Here is a 7011-nt window from a genome sequence, read left to right on the forward strand (position 1 = left end):
TAAACCTAGTTGAGCCACTAAGATTAGACCCCTTGTTTCGGTGACTAGCCACATTACAAGCCTAGAGACCTTAAGAATGTACCCAAAAAATTTGTTGGAGTTAGGCATGTTTATGTGTGTTATGTTGAAAATTAAGTTCAATTTTGGGGTTGCTCTTGGAACTAGCAACACTTTAAGTTTGGGGTAGAGATAGTAGAGAAAAAGGAAAAGAAAATCAATCCGTGATAAAAATATATATATATATATAATAAGCATGATAAAATAAGCTGAATTGTCAAATTTGCAGCTCAAAAAAAAATATAGAATGCTTAAAGACAAAAAGTGATCACAAATTATTAAGAGTCTAGATGTTGAAGGAGTTAAGGGGTTAATATTAGAATATGTCTATATTCGTTGTATATTTGACTTCTAAATATTCATTAGCAATTCATTAGCCATGAATTATATAGTAATTATGTAGTTACCAAAATAGGATATATTAACAATAGTTGTATATTCTGTCAAAAAAAAAAAAACAATAGTTGTATATTATTCAGAAATCATATCAATGAAAGGAAGAGGATTACATTTCTATGTGATATCAGCTTTACCGATCCAAACCTAAAACTCTCTCTCCACCGTCGCTTCCCTTCCTTCAATCCTAGCCATCTCTGCAAGCACCAATCCCCCCATAAACGATGATGTCGACATTTTGTCGATGTCAAGCCCACCTGCTCCTACAACATCAAAATCAAATTTTCACACCGCTTTCTCCATTACCAATGTCAAAACCATCGTCCCGCTCACATTGGATACTAATGCTATGTCTATCTATTATGGTCTGCACAACCATGTTATAAAATTCGCTCTACCTAGGAACCCCGTGTCTGCACTTAAAGACCCAAATTGGAAAATGGCCATGGATGATGAATATAATGCTCTAAATAAAAAGGAGACGTGGGACCTAGAACCCCGACCATCTGATTTTAATGTTATTCGTTCCATGTGGATTTTTGGACATAAAGAAAAATCTGACGATACTTTTGAGAGGCATAAAGCCCAACTTCTAGGTGATGGTGCATGTCAATAGATTTTGGCATTGACTGTGGAGAAACTTTTAGCCCAGTTGTAAAACCAGCTACTATTCACACAGTTCCCAGCATTGCTACATCCAGATCTTGGCAAATTCATCAATTGGATGTCAAGAATGCTTTTCTTCATGGTGAATTGAAAGAAACAGTCTACATGCACCAACCTTTGGGATTTAAAGATCTTGAAAAAAAACCCCATCATGTATGCCGTCTCCGCAAATCACTCTATGGGCTAAAACAAGCTCCTTGAGCTTGGTATAAGCAATTTGCCGACTACGTGTCATCTGTTGGTTTTTCTCAAAGCAAATGTGATCACTCTCTTTTCATATACCGGAAAAAAACTCATATGGCATACATTTTACTTTATGTTGATGATATTATTCTCGCCACCTCCTCAACTGATTTGCGACAATCTATCATTTCACTACTCAGTTCTGAATTTTCTATGAAAGATTTGGGACCCTTAAGTTAATTCTTGGGTATTGCAGTCACTCGTCACCAACGTGTTGTTTCTTTCGCAAAAGAAGTATGCTGAAGAAATTCTTGCACATGCTGGAATGTCCTCTTGTAAGCCGTGTCTAACCCCAGTTGATATAAAACCGAAAATGAGTGCCGCAACTAGCAATCCATGTGAGGATCCATCTCTCTTTCGTCGTTTGATAGGAGCTCTTCAATATCTCACCTTCACTCGTCCTGATATCTCATATGTAGTACAAAATATATGTCTCTTTATGCATAATCCGACGGAAGACCACATGAACGCTCTTCGACGTATCTTGCGCTACATTCAGGGCACAAGCCAATACGGTTTGCATCTTTATCATTCATCCACTACTTCCTTAATTTCCTATACAGATGCTGATTGGGGTGGGTGCCCCGATACTAGACGTTCCACTTTTGGATATTGTGTATTTCTTTGTGATAACTTGATCTCTTGGTCATCCAAACGGCAACCCACTTTATCTTGATCTAGTGCCGAAGCCAAATATTGTGGGATTTCCAACGTGGTTTCTGAGTCTTGCTGGCTACGCAACGTTCTTCTCGAATTACATTCTCCCATTCACAAAGCCACCATGCTTTATTGTGACAACGTCAGTGCAATCTATCTTTCTGGTAACCCTATCCAACATCAAATAACAAAACACATTGAGCTAAATATTCATTTTGTTCGAGAAAAGTTGGCTCGTGGCCAAGTCCGAGTTCTACCATTACCCTATCAGATTGCGGATGTTTTCACCAAAGGTCTTCCCTTGATACTTTTCCAAGATTTTAGGGACAGCCCCAGCGTCCGTCAACATCCCGCTTCAACTACAGGGGAGCATTAGAATATGTATATATTCATTGAATATTTGACTTGTAAATATTCATTAGCAATTCATTAGCTATGAATTATATTCATTAGCAATTATGTAGCCATGAATTATGTTCATTAACAATTATGTAGTTACCAAAAAAGGATCAACAATAGTTGTATATTATTCAGAAATCATATCAATGAAAGCAGAGATTATATTTCTATAGTTAAAGGGACAATCATTGCTTAAAGAAATTGGAAATCTAGGTAGTCTTAAAAGCAGTCATATACAAATTCTTCCATCTTCACGAGGAAATTTAGTGAATTTGCAGAGCATAAATTTGCAAACCATCAATGAACTATGTTGGGATTCGATAGTAGAAATTCCAAACATATTATACAAGTTGAAAAACTTGAGGCATTTATATCTTCCAAAATGGAGTAGAAACGTTTCTGGCATCTTGCAACTTGACACTCTTATCGACTTGCAAACACTAGTAAAGTTTCCAGCCAATCAATGTTAGGTAAAAGATTTATTCAAAATTGAAAAAGCTGAGAAAATTGGTATTGAACGATACAAGGTATTTTCAAAACTTCGTCGTAAGTTTCAGTTTGTTCGATAAAATATTGGAGTATAATCATTGTGCTTAAAAAATAAGTTGCTTTCATTCCCTCATCAAGCAGTGGATGTCCAAAAATAGCTGTTAGGCTGTCCTTCACAAACTACATGTAGAGGCAACAATTGAAAGTTTTCCAGAAGCTCAGCTATTTCCTCCACAACTTTCAAAGTTAACTCTGTGGGGTTGTAAGCTTGTGGAAGATCCAATGATAACCTTAGAGAGGCTTCCTAATTTGAAGTATCTAAGTTGTTAGCAAATGTTTGTTCGAAAGAAAATGGAATGCTCAACAAAGGATTTTCCTAAATTAGATTTTATTGATCCGTGGTTTTCATAATTTAGAAGAGCGGGTGATAGAAAATCAAGCCATATGCCTTATCTTTGTAGATTGAGCATATCTGGTTGCACAAAGTTAAAGAGGGTTCCTATGGACTAAAATTTGTTGTTGGTCTAAGGGAGTTAGAGATTAAATGGATGCCTAAATCATTCAAGAACATGCTTGGAATTCCTGAAGAGGATTACAACAAAGTTCAACATTTTCCATCCATTATGTTTTTAAACTAGACATGCAATTTGAAATCATCAAAGGTAAAAGTCACTTTCCCAAAATTCTATTTTCATTTGACTATATCTGATTTATTTTATTACTTTGTTTTTCCCTAATTATAAAACCCTTTGGAATATTTTCTTTTCCCATAAATTTTTCCAAAATCATATAAAGAAATTAAAATTATTTTGACAGAGTTTTGTTTCGACAATAGTTTACTCTTAGAACGGCCAGGATGAGAGACCTCTTAGAGCCCCATACTTAAAGGAGAATCATGTATTTTTTTAGTAAGATATATATCATGTATAAATATTTACAAGTCCACTAAATTTTTAAGAATCGTATATGTTAATAGTAAATTTTATAAAATAGCATATGTTAATAGATAATTTTTATTATAGATGAAGACAAATGTGAGACAAAAAGAATAATTAACATTTTAAATTTTTATATGTATTTACACATTTATTTGATTTTTTAAAGGATTTATTTGATAGATAATAGATATATAAATGTAGTAGCGTTTAAAATTTAGAATGACTTTATATTTCTAATATATAATATTCATTTTCACATGACATGCATGACTCAATGAGTAATATTTAATACATGAAGAATTAAGAAGATATATTCTTTGTAAGATTTCTTGGTGGTTCAGGCGTATAGTTGGTGGTATTATTTGTGATTAAAATGCATGATTCAAAGAGTCATGTTAACTTCATGATAATGAGAGAACATAAATTTTTGTGTGATTTACATAATATTCAAAATTTGTTTTTTAATTTAAAATTCATGATAAATTAATTGTGCTTTTGTCGTTTCTTTAATTACTAAATCTTACATATGCGGATTTCTGATATATATTTAAAAGGCTTCTCATTGTTAATTGATTCATGCAAAATCAATTCGTAATATTTAATTTTGTAATGGCTAGTATCTTGGCAGAATTTAAGTTATTTATTTTTTAGATCATTCTTATCAACAAAAAGAAAATTTTGTTGTTTATTGGAACGAAAGATATTATGTAAAGGGAAAATGAGTTGTATTAAAGCTCTAAGAGACCTATTCACTGATTATGCTCTTTGTTCTGGAAAATGAGTCCCTCCAAATCAACCATTTACTCTGGCTCCATATCTTTATTAGAACATGTTAGCCTCTTTTGTCAACTTGTTGGGTTTTAATATTGGAACTTTACCTTTTATTTATCTAGGGGTCCCAATCGTTAAAGGTAAACCTATAGCTGACAGAATACAGGTTAAATTAGCTCCATGGAAAGCCACACTTCTTACTATGGTTGGTAGAGTTTAGTTGGTTTCATATGTGATTCAAAGCATGCTTATTCATAGCATTTCTGTCAACTCCTGGCCAGTTTCCTTGCTTAAAGATATTGAAAGATGGGTCAGAAACTTCATTTGGTCTGGTGACACTAAAAAGCGAAAATTGGTGATAGTTGCATGGCACAAGTGTTGTAAGCCTCTGAAAGAAGGTGGATTAGGTCTGAAATGGCTTACAAAGCTAAATGAAGCTTCCAACTTGAAGCTTTGTTGGGATTTGATGACCTCACAGGAAACTTGGGCTATGCTTCTTAAAAGTAGAGTCTTCAACAAAAATGGTCCAATTAAATCTCACATTTATTCTTCTTTATGTAGCAGCGTGAAAGTCGTGGTTAACCATGTTTTATAGAATTCATCTTGAAATCCTGGTAATGGGAATCAAATTAATTTTTGGAGAGTAATTGGTGTTGGAAGCCTTCTCATTTTATGGACCGTTGAGGATGATACATTTCAATTTCCAAACCTATTCCCAATTGAGGTGCAACAAGCTGTCTACAAATTACTTCTTGTTAATTCCAGATTTCAGCTTGCAGATTTTTTTTACTATGCCATTGCCTACTAAAAGTTTTCACTCATTCATTTCCAAGCTCAGCATGTTAAATATCTACCATGTTCAGCTTTAGGGAAGGTGTTAAGCATAACAAAATAAGAGTTTACTTGCAGACCAAGTAATTGGATTTTAGCTTAATTCTAGCTAATCAACCATAGGATTGTTAATTATTATGGTGAGCACAACATAGCCTAGAATAGCCTAGTAGAGTTAGTTATGCAGACTCACCGATCTTATTTAGAGTTAGTTAGATTGACTACCAATAGTTTGTTAGATTGACATGCTATAAATAGCATTTTTTATCATTTTCTCACCATTGACTCAATAACAAAATTTGATTCTCAGTTAGTTTTTCTCGATTTCATCTTCAAGATTCTAGAACGATGTTCGTGTTTGGTCTTGATCTTGAAATCTTCCATTTGACACCACCTACATCTTGTTGACGTTCACATATTGTCAACAACGTGTTTTTACTCCATTGATGTAACTTTTGACAGTCACTACCAAAACTCTTAATCTTCTCTTTGACACTATATCATAAATGTTTGTCAAATTATAAAATTAAAATCGTTGTAACAGGAACGTTTGGAAAGGATATATTTTCCTTTTCTTTTCTTTGTTATTCCAAGAATTGTATTCAACCTCAACGACAACGTCACCCATTGTTGGTTTTTCATTTGATTCTATATTCAAACGTATTTTGATGATATCCATGAACACTGCCAAAGATACTGGTGCAATCAATCTTATAAGAATGGGATCCATAATCTCAGATCTAGGAACTTCTCAAAAAAGCTAACTGCATTATTTATATCCTCTTCTAAGAACTCAATTTTGTCCATGAACATTTTCATCTTATCCAAGATCATATACTTGTTGTTTGTGCATGCTACATCAAGTAGAATCGTACCAAAAGAGTAAACATCGCATTTATTTGTGAAAGTATTTGTTCGGACACACTCTGGTGCCGTGTAACCATGGCCAGTTGTACCTGTCAACAAAAGCATTCTATCTAACTTAACTTCTGAAATTATCAACAAAACTTGCATATGCCATTTTATTTCTTCAGAATTTTATTTTCATAATTAGTGCTCAAGAAGGAAAATTTCAGAATACACTGGTCTTTTAAGAAGGAGAAACCCAGGGCATTTAGGGATTATCATGTCCGACTCTATCATTTTCATTGAAATAAACTTAAGTGCCACATTAAAAAGGTTAATAAAGAGTGGTTCCTTGAACGTTATAAACTGAATTTGTAAGGATGAATTAGAACTAATATAAAAGTATACTAAGTCAACCCTATCGTACTAGGCGTGAGGTATATTAAGAAACACTCAAATTCTACATTAGAACAGGATAAAATATAAAGAAATATAAATTGTGATGCTTTTCATCCTAGTAAGGATACACAACAACAATTTCAACAAGAATTGCATAACTAATTTCATTGAGTGTTTACTCTAAAAATAGAAGAAAGTGAATCAAAAATAATGTTAAGGAGTTGATTGGTGTATAGTCGGTGTTGCCTTTGATTTAAAATGATTCTCTTGTAAGGAAATTCCAAGTTGCGCGAGTTTTGGTACCATTTTGTTATCTAAA

The 7011-nt window shown here is 33.5% G+C and overlaps 1 pseudogene; it reads left to right on the forward strand.

Moving 5' to 3' along the window:
• The first annotated feature begins 2143 nt into the window (after positions 1–2143).
• LOC146904508 (putative disease resistance protein At1g59780) lies at positions 2144–3545 on the forward strand (annotated as a pseudogene).
• The last annotated feature ends 3466 nt before the right edge of the window (positions 3546–7011 follow it).

This window comes from Medicago sativa, chromosome 7 (assembly GCF_051527215.1).
Source record: "Medicago sativa cultivar Bolivia chromosome 7, Bolivia_mono, whole genome shotgun sequence".
In the NCBI taxonomy this organism is placed as follows: domain Eukaryota; kingdom Viridiplantae; phylum Streptophyta; class Magnoliopsida; order Fabales; family Fabaceae; genus Medicago; species Medicago sativa.